Source organism: Cupressus sempervirens, chromosome 8, assembly GCF_028749045.1.
Source record: "Cupressus sempervirens isolate cs-2001-9-10 chromosome 8, ASM2874904v1, whole genome shotgun sequence".
Classification (NCBI taxonomy): domain Eukaryota; kingdom Viridiplantae; phylum Streptophyta; class Pinopsida; order Cupressales; family Cupressaceae; genus Cupressus; species Cupressus sempervirens.
The window spans coordinates 794,130,119-794,150,088 of record NC_143125.1 but is presented as its reverse complement, the minus strand read 5'-3'; the positions used below and the strand labels follow the sequence as shown (position 1 = coordinate 794,150,088).

Below are 19,970 nucleotides of genomic sequence, written 5' to 3'. Positions count from 1 at the left end.
GATCACACTTCATGATCCATCATTAGGATGAACATAGCACAAGGAGTAAATGAATAAGGCAAAAAACTTAACCCACTAAAAGAAGAGATAAAGGTAACAGATGAAAAAGGAGCTATGGTTAATGAGAAGAGACTGAAGAAAATACCAAAATTAATAAGCATGGCCATAACTAAAATGATCCAATAAAATAAACAATGAATCACACTTTAGCCAATATGCATCTAAAATGAAATAATAAATAATAAAATAAGCCTTAAATGATGAAAGTGAACCAAAATTTAAAAAAGACACAAGCAGGAAAGGAGAAAAAGAAACTAAGAAATAAAAGAAATATTAAAGCAATTAAAAATAGAAATGACTTAAAAATAAACAAATTGGTAAAGAAAAAATTCAAAACAACAAAATAATTCCAACAAAGACGATAAGAAAATTCAAAGTCTATTTTTGTACATTAATTTCTTATTTATGATTGGTTAGACTTGATTTTTCTAAGACTTAATTTATTTTTGTAATTCAAAAAAATTAACAAAAATTAAACCCCTCTTCAATCTAAAAACTCTAGAATCTTCTCTCACCTTCATTGTAAACACTAGGATCTTCCCCTCAACTCCATTGTGAACAACATGTACCATGTTTGTGTAGATCTCTAACCTCTGTGTCACCCCACTTTATCACCATCTTTGTCCACTCCCTAAAATGAATGATCATAATAGAAAGTTTCTCATTTATTTTTTAATCTAAGTGCTTGAGATAAATTTTAGTATCGTGTCTTCTTCAAATTAAACTTCTAGTTACTGGGTTTAATTTCAATAGTCACAAAATAGATTAACTATGTGTAGTTACATGATTGTTATATTAGCCTCCTTTGTAAGCACTTTCCACTTTGCAATTGTAGGGGATACCGATTTATGTCATCATGGCCATGTATCCACTGATAGAAATGAGGATTGTCTAGCAATCCTATCTGTGATTCCAAAGTTCAAAAAATACGCTTGACACAATGAGGGAATGTTTTTCCAATCCAAATCATGGTGCTCCCAAGATAATTTATGGAAAATTGGTTTTGTTTTAATTGTCTTCCTCACAAATGTTTAACTCTGCAAAAACTCAACCCACTTCAAATGTCCTTGGTTCAACTTTCCTTGACTATCTCAAGTATTGCCAACATGTATCTAGTACAATGAATTGTGTAAGAGCAATATCAATATTGTGTATCCAAAATTGATCCAATAAACCTCTTTCATGCATTGTTGTCTTGATAGCAAGAAAAGATAGTAGTTATGTTGTTTTATAAGTCTTGCAAGCATTGTTTGCCTTTTTGTAGAATGTAGCATGTCAATGTTAAGTCTCCAACAATAATGGTTACTTGTGTATCTCTTTTAACAACTTGGGTGAGCTTATAGTACTCTATCAAAGATGCAAGGACATAAATTATGGTTTGGAAACTGAGTTTGGCAAGCCGCCTCTAGTTCTTTATCAAATGAATCACTTAAACAAATTAAATCTTAAAATCCACTCAACGAAATCTCAGAATCTACTGTTTAAAATGGTGAATATGAAGATTTGTTTTAATAGTCTTCCTCACAAATGTATAACTCTGCAAAAACTCAACCCACATCAAATGCCTTTGGTTCAATTTTCCTTGACTATTCAAGTATTGCGAACATGTATCTAGTACAATGAATTATGTAAGAGCAATACCAATATTGTGTATCCAAAATTGATCAAATAAACCTCTTACGTGCATTGTTATTGCCTAACCAACAAAAACTTTGGTAAAAAATTACTACAAAAACCAAAATATGTTGTGTAATCTTTGCCACAATTGTTTAGGGAAGTGATTACCACGATCCCTTAATGGGATTCTCAGGTTCATGTTCTCTTCATTACGGGGGTTGCTAGCAAAGAACAACCAAATATACAAAATAGATCAAGCTATAGCTTGCAAGTACAAGTGGATGGACATGCGAGAGCGAGATGTTCTGAGCAGTTGATTTTGGGGTATATTAGACAAGTTGAGCAATGAGTCTGATTATCCATGTTGATACTAATTTGATTTAGGGTTGCAAATGTCAATATATCTTATAAATTTTGAAATGTGTTGCTAAGATGTTGTTTTAGGACTTTATAAGTTTTTTTTTTTTTTTTTTTAAGTTTAATTAATTAGGGTTTTGAAATTTTGTTAGTTTGAACTAAAATTACATAGATAAGTATACATTAATTATATTTATTATTGTCAACAAATACAATAGGTACAATCGTTGCTTCATTCAATAATTGAAAATCAAAAAATGTTTTTTATATTTAAGATTAGATCATATTAGTAAGGTGTGTATAACCTCGAGAATGATGATTTTTTTATCATTTGAGACGTCATTGTCCCCCGATATGCAGCTGCAAACTTATCAGAAAAATTAGCAGCTAGTGAGTTATGATAAATTTAATGTAAAGTGTTAAATTTGTTTGAAATACCAAACATTTAATTTTTAATGCATTATTTCAATTTGTAATTATTTGATTTATGAAGTTAATTATAATAAATTAATAAACTTATCTTAACCTCCTTCATTTCCCTAACTTGGTTAATATTATGACAAATGAATATGTTTAGAATAATGTTGAGCCCTTCTCATATATTATTTGATAGTAAAACACGTCTTCTTTGTGATTTCACATGCTTTTACTTTTATGAATCTCACTTGTTCTTTTGAGATATTGTATGTTGTTCAAGGTCTTGGATTGAACTGCATTAGATGGCTTTCTAATATCACAGTCTCAATTGGAGTTTTGGATAAAGATCAATGATGGAAACTTTTATGATAGTTTTTGGCTTGACTCTTGGTTTTGTCTTTGACACCAAACAATGAATTGTATTCATATGAATTTTGGCCTCTTTGTAATCACAATATTCTCGATTTGGGAATCACAAGGACAAGATTCATTAGTGTTGATAGATACTCTCTCTTGATGCAATATTTCTTCTTCTCCATCCTTTTTGTATCAGGCAATGACTGAAGTTTTTCTTTCATGGTTCTTTTCTCCGAGAGCTATTTTGAACCAGTTATTATTAATATAAATATAATGGTTCGCCACACACACACACACACACATATAGTATTAGCTTTTAAAGCCAATGACACTACATTACTTTGTAATTTATATACTTTTTAAAAAAAAATTAAATTTATCGATAAATGGTCAAAGCCTTGTATTATATTAAGTTAAATAAAATTGAATTTATAGAATTCTCCATTTAAACGGGCACTGGTAGGAAAGAATGGAGCAAGAAAACCTCCAGTCTCGCCCAGGACCAGAGTCTTATATTATACAACTTAAAAGGGGTATACCCCAGTTTATGTGAAACTTGATCCAGATTAATACAAATTTGATAAAGCAATTAATAACAAATAGACTTCCTTTGAAAAAGGGAACTAAATACTAAGAAGAGGCAAGGTTTTGAACAAAATTCAGCGATGACCTTGCCATGAGGAATTGATCCACCACCCATCTGCATGACAGAATACAACTTTCTTCTAAAATGAGGTTAGAACCAAAACAATGTGATCAAGAGAAAAGGAAAAAAAGAACCAATCAACAAACTAAGAGACTCTATATCCCATAAGAATCCTTAATTGTACCAATCAAGTAAATCCAAAGAATTTAATAATATGCTTTATGTGATTTTTTATCCTGAATTTCATCCCAATTCTAATTCAATTTACAATCTATACTTAGAGTAGATTAGATATTTAGAGTCCTAATCTAGTTCGAGTGAATAATTCAATCAGGATTATGCTAACTAAATTAATACATCTTATTCTAATCGTATCTTTATGCGATTAAGAGGAGAAGTCTGAAACCATGACTTTACTAAACTATCCTTTGTTCTAACCTTAGTCTTCTACTAAACTTAATTTTGTTCTACTAAAGATATAAAGTCTTCTCATTCCACTCCTTTATTTGCCAATTTATCAACTCCTAAATTCCCTTGATGAAAAATATGTTGTATTCTGATTTCCTCAAATTGATCTATAAGATTAAGTATATTTTCTAGTTTAGCATTTAATGTCCAATTCGGTGTTTGCCGCTTTCTAATTGCATTTAGGATTATTTGTGAATCTCCTTCAATAATTAACTTCTTTATTTTATGTTTTATGCTTAATTTTAATCCTTCTTTTAATGCTTCCAATTCGGTTATATTAGTTACATTACCTAATGGTTTAGCTCATTTTAAAATCCAATCTCCACTTTCTGATCTAACTATACAACCCAATCCTGCTTTCCCAGGATTCCCTCTAGAAGCTCTATCAAAGTTTAGTTTCTTCCATCCACTCACAGGTGCAACCCATTTACATTCTTTCTTGGCTATATTATCTTTTTTAGGATAAACTAAGTGAGGATTAATCAAATGTTTCCATATTTTCCTCATATTCTCATCCCATGCTGAGAATGTACCTTCCACCTTGGGTGTATTCCTCGGATGGCTATTCATAACTTCTATGATGGTTGCTTCAATTTTATTGAACAAAGTACTCTTACTAAGTTCTAAATTTTGGAATATTCATCTATTTTTTTCCTTACATATTTTCCACATAATGATTGCAGGTGTGATATTCCATAATTTCTCATATACACTAACCCTATTCTTAATAGGTCATCCCCTAAAAAATCCCTTGATATCCTGAGGTATAGCAGATGTCCAATTCAATTTATTCTTAACCCAATACCGGCAATCTTGTGCAAAAGGGTACTTAAACAAAATATGTTCCATATTTTCAGATTCATTTTTGCATAGAGTGCATCTTGATGGTCCTTCAAATCCCATTTTAGAGAATCTATCAGCTATAAGAATTTGATTCTAAATTGTCATCCAAAGAAAGATACCAGCCTTAGGTAGACATGTTGAATACCAGCATCGTTCTAAGGGTATTGCAATATTATCCCACCTTTGTGAGTTAATTATAAGATCATATCCTATCTTAACTTTGTATTCTCCATCATTAGATGCACCTCAAATGAGTTTATGTACTCAATTATTATGAGTCACAGATCTACCCTTAAGGATATTTTCAAGGATAGATTCGTCACTACTTGGAATGTTAATATTATCCAAATATTTACAAACCCAAGTCTCAGTCTCATCAATCCTGATAAGTGTTTTGGCATCAGAAACCTTAGGTTCCCAAATATTAGTAACGACATTGATGATGTTTCTGAATATTCTAGAATTAATAATCGAGGGTTGACCATCCCATGAATCATCCCAAAATAATGTCTGATCACCTCTACCTAAACCCCAAGTAAGATATTTGTTGACCAGAGGCCTACACTTCATCATAAAATTCCAATTTTTTGAACTACTTGGTGGATTTCTGATTCTAAAGAGAGAGGAAGGGTCTAAAGGATTAAGATATTTATTATAAAGCATTTTAACCCTGTTTTAATCTTTTTCCTTGTATAAATGCCATACTAACTTTGCTCCTATTTCCTCATTTTTCCAACTAAGAATTTTTATGCCCAATCCTCCTTTATTCTTAGGGCAACATTTCTTCTCACATTTTATTAGTGCTTGTTTCTTTTTTCTTTTGTTCCACTCCAAAAAAAATTCTAAGTTTTCCTTCTAGTTTTTTATTAACATTGTTCGGTAGCGGAAGGCAAGATAGAGGATAAGTGGGAATAGTTGACAGAATTGATTTAATTTTTTTTTACTCTCGCAACTTTGGTTAACCAGTTTCCTATCCATGATTCTATTTGTTTTTCTATTCCTTCTAAGATATTGTCCCAACCCTTTTTAATCCTAACTTATTTTTCTAAGTATATCCCTAAATATTTGCATGGAAAGCTACTCTTTTTGTATCCCATATAATTGCATATATACTCCTCCATATTCCTTGGAGTGTTTAAAAAGAAAATTTCTGATTTTTCTTCATTATCCTTTTGTCCCGATGCTGCTAAATAATCCATTATAAAAAATTTAAAGGCTTTAATTTCTTCCTTCATACTACTTCCTGGAAGAATGGTATCATTAGCAAACTGTTGATGAGTAATATTTGAAACATTCTTAGTAACAGTTATGCCTTTAATTAATCCTACTCCTTGTGCCTTTTGTATAGCTCTACCAAATACTTCTCCCATAATTATAAAAATGAAAGGTGACATGGGATCTCCTTGTCAAATACCCCTTGATATTTTGAAGAAACCTTCAGGAGTATCATTAATAAGTAGTGAGATTTTTGGAGTTGATATACTGTTAAATATTATATTTATCCATTGTTTGGAAAATCTAAACTTCTCTAGGCATTTACATAAAAACCTCCAATCTACTGCATCATATGCTTTTTGTATATCTAACTTCATAAGCATGCAGGCTTCTTTATTTTTAACTGTTGAATGTATAGTTTCTTGAATGATGGATATTCCACCTAATATTGATCTACCAGGTACAAACCTAGTTTGTTCTTCTAAGATAATTTTTGGTAGAAGAGTTTTAATCCTATTTGCTATTGCTTTAAAATAAATTTTATATATTGTATTACATAATGCTATGGGGCAAAAGTCTGAGGGTGACTCTGCTACAACTTTTTTAGGTATTAATGCTAAAAAGGTATGATTAATTTCAGTTAAGATTGACCCCCATTTCCAGATGCCTCTATTGCTTTCCATAATTCTTTCCCTAAGATTTTTCAACATTTTTGGAAGAATAATGCTTGGAAACCATAAGGTCCTGGAGATTTATCTGGGCTAAGCTTAAAAAGAGCTAATTTGATTTCTTCTTTTGTAAATGGTTTATTAAGCTCTATATTGTCAAATTCTGTGATAACTTTAGGTATATTATTAAGCATAGTTTTTTGTTTTGTTAAATTGGATGAGTCATCATTATTTAAAAGATTCTCATAGTATGTGATGAAGGTTTGAGCAATTTTTGTTGGATTATCAATAGTCCTACCATTATTATCTTTAATTTGAGTAATAGTTTTAAGAGCTCTATTGTTTATTGCATTGTTGTAAAAGAATTTTGTGTTTCTATCTCCTACTAACCATTTTTCCTTCGACTTTTGTCTCCAAAAGACGTCTTCTTTTGCTAAAATGTCTTCTTGTTTGTTTAATAGTTCTTTTTCTTTAATGAATTTTCCATTGTCCATACCATTTCTAATTATTTCATTATTTAAATTTTTGATATCTTCTTCATTAGTCAGTTTGTCTTGGAATATATTATTGAAATGTGTTTTATTCTATTTTTGTATGTTTTCTTTGAGAATTTTAAGTTTTGACACAAAACAATACATCTTTGATCCTATAAACTTACATCCCACCATTGTTTAATGTTCTCCATGAATGTTTTATCTAGGAACCACATCTTTTCACATTTGAAAGGATTCCTATTAGGTTTAATATGTTCTTTTAATTCAATTTTGACTGGATAATGATCTGATCCTACAATGGGCTTAATGGCAGTTGTGATCGTGAGATCCAATTCTTCTAATTCACTTTTGAAAAAGAATTTGTCCAATTTTTTTGTAGTATAACTGAATTATTTTCTTCTATTATTCCATGTGAATACTCTGTTACTGGTTGGTATTTCTATCAATTTATTAATTCTGACCCATTCTCGAAATTCTACTATATTCCTTGTTAAAATCTGAGAACCTCCAAATTTTTCTTTGAGGTCAAGTATGGCATTGAAGTCACCACCTATGATCATATTTGTCACAGGATATAACTCCATAAAGGCAGATATATCATTCCAAACTTTTCGTTTGTCTGGAGTTTGTATTGGACCATAAACATTAATAAGAATGAATTGGAGATTATGTGTATTACTTGAAACTTCACTCCCAATCTAGTTGCTATTTGATATTATAATTTTAATATTTTTTGTTATGGTATTCCAAATGATTCCCAATCCACCTGATGCTCCATCTGATTCCTTCATTTCTACATTCCATCTACCTAGTCTTTTCCTTAGTTTTTCTCCTTCTTCTTTGTTTAGTTTCTTGTATATAATTACATCTGATTCAAAGAGTGTTAGGTTACATTTTAACACTTCATTTACTAGGAGCATTCAAGCCCCTAGCATTTCATGTTATGATCCTCATTGCTCTTCGGGAAGGCACAACCCCTTCCCAGACTTAAGAACCTCAAATATCTTTTTTTGTTCCTTGACTTGACCATATGCTTCTCGTAATTCCTTAAGTGATTTTCTTCCTCTTTTCAATTTTGATTTACCACATTTTGGAGTTCTAAATCCTTCCTGATTGATTAAAATACCCAAATTATCTATACTTATATTGTAGTTGTATTCTTTTGTAGTTCCTTCTTTATCTTCTTTCTTATTTATTAATTCTTCTAATATATGTTATGTTATTTCATTTTCTTCTACATCTGTATCTGTTTCCTTTTCTAAATTTTCCTTTTCCAATGTTTTTGAATTCTCTTCTAGGACCTCGAATTCCTCCCAATTATGTAACACTTCATTAGGTTTAGTTTCAATGTTAGGATCTTCCTGATTATATAGTTCTGTTTCCTTTAAGAAAGCTTCAACTTTTGGAGGGATACTATATTCCTCTATTTTATCCTTCACCTCTATAAATTTAATTCCAAAGATATATTTCCCATCTATTGGTGTTTGCCAAAATTTATAACTTTTCTTTTTTGACTTTTTTCTGATTGTTATATTGCTCCATTGTTTTGAATCTGCTACTGGAATTATATATTTTTCTTTCTGATCTTCTGTATACTTTATTGGCTTTAAACTTTCTTCTTCTATGTTTTCCATTGCCAAATCTACTTGTTGCTTCATATTCTTATTAATTGTCTTATCTTCATCATCCCATTGTTTTTAACTAGTTTCTTCCTCAAAGTAGTTCATTTCTAATTTGTTTACCATCCTATTATCCATATTGATCCTAATTTTTTTCTTAGTATTATCATTCTCCTTTTCTTTTCTTTGGTCTGTAAGTTGACGTCTTGCCTTATGTTCCTAATGAAAATGTTCTACTACCATAGCCTAATCTTCAATGTTTGTATATAATAGTTTAATCTCATGTTTCATTTTATACCATTCTTTAATGCTTCTTTATGTTTCTTTCAAATTATCATTCTCCTTATGACAAATATTCCATTCTTTTAACACTGCCACTATTGCCATTTTCTTATATATACCTTCACTTCTCTATTCTGGTACTTCTGTACATTCCAATTGACTTTGTTCTTTGCTCTTTTTTACTATAGGTGTATTTTTCGTTTGTGTGCTCTGCTCAAAATTTTCCCTTTCTTCTACTTTTCCTATCTTCTTATTTTTATCCTTATTAATTGCCTTAATCTTTTGTTCCCTTATCTTTAATCTAATATTTTTGAAAGATTCCTCTATGTTTGAGCTATTATGATCTATTTCTAGATTTGTTTTAATAATGCCTTTAATTTCCCCTTCATATTTCTTAAATTCAATTTCATAAATGGATCTGTTAGTTATAATCTTTTTTCTCCCAATCATTTGTTGATTTGGTTCCTCATCTATTAGAAATTTCACATTGTTGGTTTTATCATACTCTGAGTCTATACCTATAAGATTACCGATTGATTTACCTATTCTGAATAATGTATATAAATGTTTGATTTCTACTAGAAGACTGTTACATTCATACCAGTTGGTATCATATGCTCTTTTTTATCATTCCAATTAGGTATCCAAGTTTGAAATTTAACTACATGCCCTTTATAATAACATTTTGATATTGAAAATATTTTATTTCTAATTTCTTTATTTTTACAATGAAGATAAATTGATGATTTTGAAGAAGTACTAATACTTACCTGTTGTTTGCAGATCTTCTCTAATTTCTTTGTAAATTTTGATAAATGCTTGTCTGGTCCACTCCAGTGAACATATACTCCTAGCTCTGAACATTACTTCCACTTTTCTTCTGTATACCTGTCACTAATGATTAATATATTAGAACAATTATAGCAATTAGTTTCCTTTACCTTGTCTAGTGGTGGCGTTGTCATACTGCTTTGATATGTAGGCAGCTTTGTATAATCTGAACTACCCTTCTCCCTTTTATGTGGTGGAATATAGGTTTTCTGATTTTTCTCATAAACCCTAAGTACTTTTTCTGAGTTTTCTTGCTGCAGTTTTTGCCCTTATGGAATACAGTTAGCTTCAGAAAATTTGGCAAGTTTATATATTGCTTGCTTGCAATTTTTGTCCACATTTGCTGGCAAAGTTACTGATTTTTACATTCACTTTGCTTCCTCTGCTAGTTTGATAATTTGGGGAGACTGTTTTAGAGTATTGTTATTTTTTTCCATCATTGGCTACTCTTTTTGTTGTGATGCATTTCTTCTTTGGTTCCTATCTGAAGTTACGACTTATCACCCATTATTTTTTTTCACATGGATCTTTATTTAGTATTGTCATCTTTCTATCCATGTCTTCATGCTATTTAACCAAGGCACTAAATGTGTTTGACTTTGGATGATCATCATTCAAAGCTTCAAATTTGTTGTTGATCAAAATACAGGGGATTGCCTATTTTCCTTTCAGCCTATCTCCATGTTTCTTAAATGTAGACTGGGAAAAAGCTAAACCCTTATTAGGGAAAAGTTTATTTGTCACTGATTGTTGATGTCGTTGATGCCCAAAAACTGAATGATTAACGCATATGGGAAAGACTGATTTACTCACATGATTCGCTACTTCTATAGTTTTCGCCATATTCAGAGCACGGCCTAATTTAATTTGTGGTATATTTTTCCTCTATCCTAATGATCCAAATTATAGGAGTGGATCTCAGAAAAATTGACTAGGGTTTGGTAAATGAAATCATTTACACCTCAGTGTTTTTAATTGTGAATCTAGATCTTTTCAGTAATAAGAAGGCGGCTTTGAAGCTTGGATAGTGTTATGAGGGAAGAATTTGTTTATGCTACTTAATGTTGAAAAGTATTCGCAAAGCTCCATTTTTCAATAGTTGAAAATGAAACCACTGACAGAGAGGAATGGAAGCAAAGTTTGTTGCAAACGTCGTTCGTAGGAGATTTTGATGGAGATGTCCTTCGCAATTCGCATCCTTCTTTTCCTATTTATATACTATTATTTTAGTTTATGTCTTTTTAAAATATAAAATAACATTTTTTGTAAAAATGGGTAAATAAGAATTTATTTATTTTTAAATGTCTAGATAAATATATTTAAAAAATGATAACATCTTCCCCTTTACTAATCTCAAAATTCTAAAATTAAATTTATTTTATTTTTTGAAATTTTTTAATTTATGAAAAGTGTCAATTATATTTAAACTTTTATAAATTAATTAATTAACTTGAAATATTTTATTACTGAACTAAAAGCTATATTTTTATTCCAATGTTTCTAAATGCATTTATGTGAACAAATTTTCTAAAATTTTATTTTTAAATCGTCTGAATAATCATTTTACGACAAATGTTTGTGTTAACTACTCGCAAAAACAAATTTCCATTTCTTACAAAAGGTAGGGACTCTATTGCTTTAATATTTCTTTTATTTTTATTTTTTTCCCTCTATTTCCTTGTTTCTTTTTTATTTTATTTTACTTTCATCATTTAAGGCTTATTTTATTGTTTACTATTTTATTTTAAGTGCATATTGGTTTAGTATTATTCATTTATTTTAATGGTTCATTTTATTTTTGGCTATATTTATTTATCATTTTTTGTCTTTTCTTAAGACTCTTGTCATAAGCCTAGCTCCCCCTTTCTCGTCTTCCACCTTATTCCTCTTTTTAATGGCTTAAGTCTACTAAAATATTTATTTACTTCATATACTTTCTTTCTTGTTCATCCTAATGATGGATCAAAAAGTGTAAACTGAAACATTGATGCAAAAATATTTACACAATCAAATTTAGAAACAACTTTGTAGACAATCTAGAATTCTGTGCACTCTTATAAACCATCACCTTTATCAGGGAGAAAGAGTCCAACAACTTTTGTTTCTAGATGTGTTGCTCATCAAGAAATGTGATGGCCTCCTAGGACATCATATCTTTCGTAAAGCCACCCACACTAATCTTTATATCCATGTCTTATTGTATCATCACTATAGCCAAAAAGTCAGGGTCTTTAAAACCTTAACTTTGGAAGCTATTGTTTGTTCTTTTGAGATATTGTATGCAATTTAGGGTCTTGGATTGCACTTGCATTAGATGGCTTTCTAATATCACAATCTCAATTGGAGTTTTGGATAAAGATCAATGATGGAAACTTTTATGATAGTTTTTGTCTTGGCTCTTGGTTTTGTCTCCGACACCAAATAATGAATTGTATTCAAATGACTTTTGGCCTCTTTGTAATCACAATATTCTCAATTTGGGAATCACAAGGATAAGATTCATTAGTGTTGATAGATACTCTCTCTCGATGCAATATTTCTTCTTCTCCATCCTTTTTGTATCAGGCAATGACTGAAGTTTTTCTTTTTTGGTTCTTTTCTCCGAGAGCTATTTTGAACCAGTTATTATTAATGTAAATATAATGTTTCACCAGATATATATATATATAGTACTAGCTTTTAAAGCCAATGGCACTACATTAATTTGTAATTTATATACTGTTATTTTAAAAATTGATAACATCTTCCCCTTTACTAATCTCAAAATTCTAAAATTAAACTTTCCTTTTTTTGAAATGTTTTAATTTATGAAGTGTTAATTATTTTTAAACTTTTATAAACAAATTAATTAACTTGAAATATTTTATTACTAAACTAAAAACTATATTTTTATTCCAATGCTTCTAAATGCATTTATGTGAACAAATTTTCTAAAATTTTATTTTCTAATCGTATGAATAATCAACAAATGTTTGTGTTAACTATTGGCAAAACCAAATTTCCATTTCTTGCAAAAGGCAAGGACTCTATTCCTTTTTTTGTTTTTTTTTCCCTCTATTTCCTTGCGTCTTTTTTATTTTATTTTAAATGCATATTGGTTTAGTATTATTCATTTATTTTAACGGTTCATTTTATTTTTGGTTGTATTTATTTATCATTTTTTGTCTTTTCTTAAGACTCTTGTCATGAGCCTAGCTCCCCCTTTCTCCTCTTCCACCTTATTCCTCTTTTTAATGGCTTAAGTCTACTAATTTATTTATTTACTTCATATGCTTTCTTTCATGTTCATCCTAGTGATGGATCACAAAGTGTAAACTGAAACATTGATGCAAAAATATTTACACAATCAAATTTAGAAACAAATTTGCAGACAATCTGGAAATTTGTGCACTCTTATAAACCATCGCCTTTACTAGGGAGAAAGAGTTCAACAACTTTCCTTTCTAGATGTGTTGCTCGTCAAGAAATGTGATGGCCTCCTAGGACATCATATCTTTTGTAAAGCCACCCACACTAAGGTTTACCTCCATGTTTTATTGTATCATCACTCTAGCCAAAAAGTCAGGGTCTTTAAAATCTTAACCCTGGAAGCTTATTGTATTTGTGACAAAGACAACCTAGAGCAACAACTTGACCATCTTTCCCACATTTTTAGATTGATTGTTTATTCTAACAAGCAATTTTCTAGAGCCTATTTTTTAGCCAAAACTCATTCCCTTTCTCATTCCATCCATTCCCCTTTTGTAGACCTCCCTAGCATGGTCTTGTTGTATATTGAAGGCATCTCCCACAAATTATCCAAAATTCTCTCAAGGAAGGCATTTGTAGTCCTTTCAAACCCCTCTTGTTGGTAAATATTGCATCGTGTCTCTTAAAGACCCTGGGGACATCCTCTCTAAGTGTGGGGTATTGAGGTTATGTGTTCATGTGGAACACCTTATATAGCTAAAATATGGCATTCCTTTGGCACTAGAATCAAGGAACAAAGTGCAAACATTAAACATGATTGCATCCTCAAATCGACCCTTATTGACCACTCCCAAACTATCAAGCACAATATTTGCATAGAAAGCACAAAATTTATTTCTAAAGAAGACAACTTCTTTGGGAGAAAACTTAAGGAACCCATTAAACCAATTACTATCCCCCCAACCTAATTTGTGATGAAGTGTGGATCTCAAGCATGTCTTGGCATCCTTTTCTTTCTAACATTAGAAGCCTTAAGCATCAACCCTTGACTTGACCTCCCCTATCATTTGTCCTTCCTTTGCAATCTCTCCTCTCCCTCTCTTGTACCTATTTCCAAGTTATTGATATCAAGTGCATCCTTACCATTTTCTTCGTACCTCTTCATTCACCACCCCTCCCCTCTTTTGTCCTTCCTCTTTCATCTCTCTTCCCTTCCTTTTCTAGGTTTTATCTATAGGTAGCATCCTCCTCAAATTTTCCTTTTACCTTGTCACTTGATTTCGTGTCTTCTCTCTTTTGGGCTCCAATTCACCAATCCCATGTTTTGCTTAAGTTCCTCTTTTGAAATTCTCTATGGTTGTGATTTTTTTTCAATTTCTTCATTAGATTGTTTTTGTGTTGGCTTTAGTTGTTTAATATTTTTAATTTTTCCTCTCTTTACTTAACTTTGATCTATTTATATATGTACGTAAATAGACATATATGTACATTTCTTTTATATATATAGACACATACATAACACATGTATGCATATGTATATAATTATATAGAAGATGTTTAATTATTAAGTTAGCCATAATAACTAAAATCAAAATAGATACCTATACTTATTTACCAATCACAATTCTCTCCTCCTTTGTTATATGTATGCACTCTTTGGTTCATATTTATTAGTAGATAGATAGATTGGCTTATTTATCTGTATGAGCACATAGTCTTAAATTTTTATCAATGCTTATATATCACAAATAAAAAAATAAATTATTTTTTAATGTTTTATTCAATTTAATTTTTGACATTATTCTTGTTTCTTTTGCTTTTTGTTTTTATTCTTGTTTCTTTTATTTATTTATTTTATTCTTGTTTATTTATCACTCATTAGTACCCTTTTCTTATTATTCTACCTCATTTGTTATAATTATTTAATTGTTTTGATTTGTCTATTTATCAATTTGTTTATTTCGAGTCATTATCTATTTTAAATTGCTTTAACAATTATTTTATTTATTAGTTTCTTTTGTCCTTCTTTGCTTTTTTTCTTTTTATTTTGACTTATGTTTTTTCAAGTGCATAATAGTTTAGTGTTACTTATTGCTTATTTCATTTTAGTTTTACCTATGTTTGTAATTATTTTTTGTATTTTTTGGTGTCTCTTGTCATAACTCTAGCTCTCTATTTTTTCTCTTCCACCTTTAATTTCATTTTACTTTTAGTTATGTTTGTAATTTTTTTTGTATTTTCTTGGGTATCTTGTCATAACCCTAGCCTATTATTTTTTCTCTTCCACCTTTATAGCTCTTTTTATTAATTATTGATGTTTTATTCATTTACTCCTAATGCTCTCTTTCTTGTTCATCCTAACAATCACTAAGTGTGTGGTACATCACGCCTTTACATTTTTGCATTCTCCTATTTACTTTAAAGTTCTTAAATTTAAGTTAGAAAGGAAGGCCAAATTCTCTGAAAATTCAGTGTCACATGTACAAGGTCCCACACTTGAGGTTGATTCAATATTTCACTAGATTGCTTGGAAGTTAGGGGTCATACTTGAAGTATGGATGCAAACTTTTGTGACAACAATGAGCAAACAAAAAATGCATTGCCTCTAAAATCCAGACTCGTTTCTTACCCTGCAAATTCAAATTTTCTGAAAAAATCAAAGTAACATTGATTACTTTGATTCCCTTTTGGCGTCTTCCATCATGGGGGAATTTCATCACTTCGGTACTCGAAATTCAATTATGCAATGAAATCTAGATACATTCTTATTGTATACTTTCATCATTATAAATATATTCCATGAACAATAACTTCTACTCAATATATACAACTGCTTTTTGAAAATATATAAAAATTAATTTTGCCTCTGTTTGTTTAATCCATCGATTGCCTTCGAAAACGTTCCATATTCCGCGCAGAGGAAAAAATCGTTAACAAGAGTTATGTGCCTTTTGCTGGAATAAAATCACTATTGGTGTTTGCATGTTACCTACATTAATCAACAAGTTTCGACTCAAAGTGTAAGTAGGCATTCTTCTCTTTAAACTTCAAATAGAGAGGTCACAAAATTCTAAGAATTATATTTTCTAAAATTTATGATTGTGCGTTAACTGCCATAACATGTCTTGTAATTGATGATTCAGCGCACCATGAAAATAAATGATCTTGTAGAGCTACCAAATTATGAGATAAAGAAAAGACACCTACAACTTTTCACCGTTGAGAGGTAGAAAATGAGAGAACATTATCCAAAGTTATCGCCAGGCATTGTATCACTCAGGAGATTTAGAAATTGAATTTCAATGCAGCAGCGAGACAACCTAGTAGAAGCAAAGTATCAAAGAAATTGTTAGAAATCGCTTGGAAATATTATTCTTATCCATTGCCTAGTCTTCAGAAAATAACTAGCCAAATCGCTGCTCTAATTCAATAGGTAATCCTTTACAATGATGAAATTAGGAAAATGAGAAAAATGCACACCTAGTTTCTAAAATATCAGAAAATAATATGTTTCGCATAAAAAGATGCATAAATAAACTAAGAGGAAAGGATACAAATATCTCGGGCTTAATTGAATATTAATCAGCTATAAGTGAAATCTTATCAAAATAAAAATTCTCATTCACCATAAGAAATGTAGGACACTGTTAAATTGCGGCCACCATCATAAATCACCATGACAAATTCTGAAGTGATGGTTAAGCTCTGTGTTTTGCTTGATGACATAATTCTACCATTGTTACCTCTTCGTGCTATTATGTTAAATGTTGTAACCAAAACACAGATGAGGTCCAGGATATCAGAATCCATATGTAGATAATCTGGTTTCATGGAAAAACCCTACAAGCCTGGGCAACTAGGGATGAGCATTGACCACAGATTTTGGAACTTTAGATCTGAAGCCAAGTGATTGATGTGATCATACTTCTCATCAACATAATTTTCTGACTAGGTAAATTGAAGAAGGGATATTTAAGTGGTGGATCCTAACGATGTTTATATATTTTGAAAAATAAATTTCTTTTTAATTAGGTTCCTAAGGAGCCCTTCTAAACCCATCAACTTAGAAGAATGAAGAGGGGGAATTATAGAAGGATCTATGTAAGGCTAAAGAATAATGGCTGAAGTCAATGAAGGCAATGTTGGAAGTTAAGTCTGACTGTTCATCTCATCTTCCCTTCTTTGTCTCTTCATCTTCTCTTGAAGACTATTGTATATATACGACGGGAAAACCTTGTGTACACTACTACAATAAAAATTAATGCCTTGCTTTCTTGTGGATGTAACCAAATTGGTGAACCATGCTAAAATCTTGCGTCTGTGTATAATCTATGGTTCTCACATTGTCTAATTACTTAACATTGGAATTAGAGTTTGTGAGGCCCAGGGAGAGCATGTTAACAAGGGCTAAAACAGTTCACTCGGAGGTGTTTGGTGTTACAATGGTGTGCTGAGAGCTTACAATCAAGAAAAGCCACAGCAGTAGCAGAAGCAATCCAAAATGAGTAAAGTCCATGGGTAATTGGCCTGAGCAGGGAAGGTGAGGGGGCAAACCCCCAAGGTCACCAAGAAAGACAAGAAGAAGAAGCCCAGAGGCTGTGCCCACAAATGCATGCAGTACAACCGCCACCACTTTGTTACTACCATGCTTAGATCTGGAAAGAAAAGAGGTCCGAGCTCTTCTGGGAAGTAACTGATTAGGTGTATTAAGATGGAGGAAAACGAATCAGCCTTTCAATGGTGAAAACATTACCAGGAATCTATGGAGCTCCTCAATGCCTATGGGGAGATGCTGGATTTGGTTCGAATTCTGCAGGGTATAGAACGTTTGCAGTTGTAAGTTATAACTGCTCAGTGTGGAGTTGTTGGTCTCATTTTAAAGATATTTTTTATGAGGTCCATGACCATGATTACTCGTATATTGGCAAATCAGATCTGATATGGATCTGGTGCTTGATACTCAAGGTCTACAAATTATCCTCTGAGGATGGATAATTAGGGTGCCTCTACTGGACTTTTAACATGCTTATCATGATACCACGAATAGCCTGGTATCACACATCAGTGGGAGCTTTTGGTGGTGAAAGTTCGGTTGTCATGAGATGGTTATCGTCATGTGATTGGAGATGTCGGTTCTTGTTCACAAGATGTTTATTAGTGGGCAATGACGAACTCTTGAATCTAGATTAGAGCATTGGCATGATACAGGGTCTCTTGACAAATTATGCTCTTTGGAGCATGTGGTCTGTTAGTGTTGTTATCTACATTGTTTAATGGTTAAGACCGTTGCAGAACTGCACAATAACTAACTGTTTCCTAGCTTCTATTCTGCATATATACGTGCCTGTATTAATCAGAATTATCATCAAGTTTTTATCATTTCCTATCCTATGATATCAGAATCTACAACAATTCGATCCCTCTGCATCTGGATGAAAGTAAGAAGATTGTATATATCACATAACAGTAGTATTCGGAAATTCTGGATAAAAATCTAAAAAGGCCTTGAGAATTTGGAGAACAATCTGCATGATGAGTAATGGTGACCAAGGATAATCCTACCTCTTATGCCACTTGAAAGAAGGCAAAACAAAACCATCAAGCATCTCCTTGACAAATTTTAACGAAAGCTATCAAGCATCTTCTTGATGAAATAGCTTCAGATGCGTGGTATTTGACAATATGAGAATACTGTATGCAAGAAGGCTAGAACAAGCAGAGTACCTGCTCCCACCACCAATGCAGTTTGCCATGGCTTTCAGAAATGTTTCTGAAAAAGGATCACCCAGCAAAACTCCATCTCTACTTCTGTAATAAGCATTGACATCCTTGATCCTTTGGTCAATAGGCTCATACACACTCCTCCATACTGATCTGTCAATGCCATTTGATAAAATGATTATTTATTTATTACTTTCCAAATCAATGCAGATAATCCCATATCTTTTCTGCACAGTGTAGATGTGAATTTTGTTCCACTACAACATGCAGAACAAAACACTCAATGTTTCAAGGTGAAACACTAACTATCCAACCCTCTCTTGAATAAGGTCACTTCTTATGCTAAGATTGCAAAGGAAGACTACAAGGTGATAACTTCAAGGTTCCTTAATCCCATACCTTTTCCGCACAGTGTAGATATGAATTTTGTTCCACTACAACATGCAAAATCAAACACTCAATGTTTCAGGGTGTAACACTAATATCCAACCCTCCCTTGAATAAGGTCACTTCTTTTGCTAAGATTGAAAAGGAAGACTGCAAAGGAAGTTTACAAGGTGATTTCAAGGTTCCTTCTATTGTGGACACTCAATCAGTTGAAATGATGTAATTTGCTGGATCACTCAAGGGACTTACAATGTTCACTAAGAATTGTCAACTTAATTCAAATTATATGACTGTACAATGTGCAATGATGATATATTTTGGTTTCCAATTTATGAAATGCAATTTAAACTTGTGGATCTAATCCTCCTACTTCTACCTATTGATGCAAGAAATTATGAATGAACTTGGACTCTAATAGATACAATCTTGTCAGCAACTCCACCCACCTAGTGCAAGCTTCTAAGGTATCTCCAAATGGTTTTCAAATCGATATCTCCTCTTCAATCACATCAACAAAAGCAAACTAAAGGTTGAATATGACTACACAACGTGCAATGAAAATATATTTTGATTTCCAATTTATGAAATGCAATTTAAACTTAAACTTGTGGATCTAATCTACTCCTACTTCTACCTATGATGCAAGGAATTATGAATGAACTTGGACTCTACTAGATACAATCTTGTCAATGACTCCACCCACCTAGTGCAAGCTTCTAAGGTATATCCAAACGATTTTCAAATCAATATCTCCTCTTCAATCCCATAAATGGAAGCAAACTAAAGATTGAATATCAAT

At 31.5% G+C, this 19,970-nt stretch overlaps 1 protein-coding gene, 1 long non-coding RNA gene and 1 pseudogene across 4 annotated transcripts in view; 2 read left to right on the top strand and 1 right to left on the bottom strand.

Moving 5' to 3' along the window:
• Positions 1-15,802: 15,802 nt before the first annotated feature.
• Positions 15,803-19,970, bottom strand: part of LOC149544788 (pentatricopeptide repeat-containing protein At2g13600-like) — a 100,924-nt gene continuing 96,756 nt past the window's right edge. For all 3 annotated transcript variants that reach the window (XM_089795360.1, XM_089795362.1, XM_089795363.1), the window contains 2 exons: positions 16,271-16,383; positions 15,803-16,052 (listed from right to left, as the gene is read on the bottom strand). The gene's annotated coding sequence lies outside the window, so the exon portion shown is untranslated. The remainder of the gene's footprint in view (positions 16,053-16,270; positions 16,384-19,970) is intronic.
• Positions 15,949-19,970, top strand: part of LOC149544789 (uncharacterized) — an 88,327-nt gene continuing 84,305 nt past the window's right edge. Inside the window, exon 1 of the long non-coding RNA XR_016355072.1 lies at positions 15,949-16,083. This is a non-coding gene — a long non-coding RNA (uncharacterized LOC149544789). The remainder of the gene's footprint in view (positions 16,084-19,970) is intronic.
• Positions 17,200-18,072, top strand: LOC149544790 (small ribosomal subunit protein eS30z/eS30y/eS30x pseudogene; annotated as a pseudogene).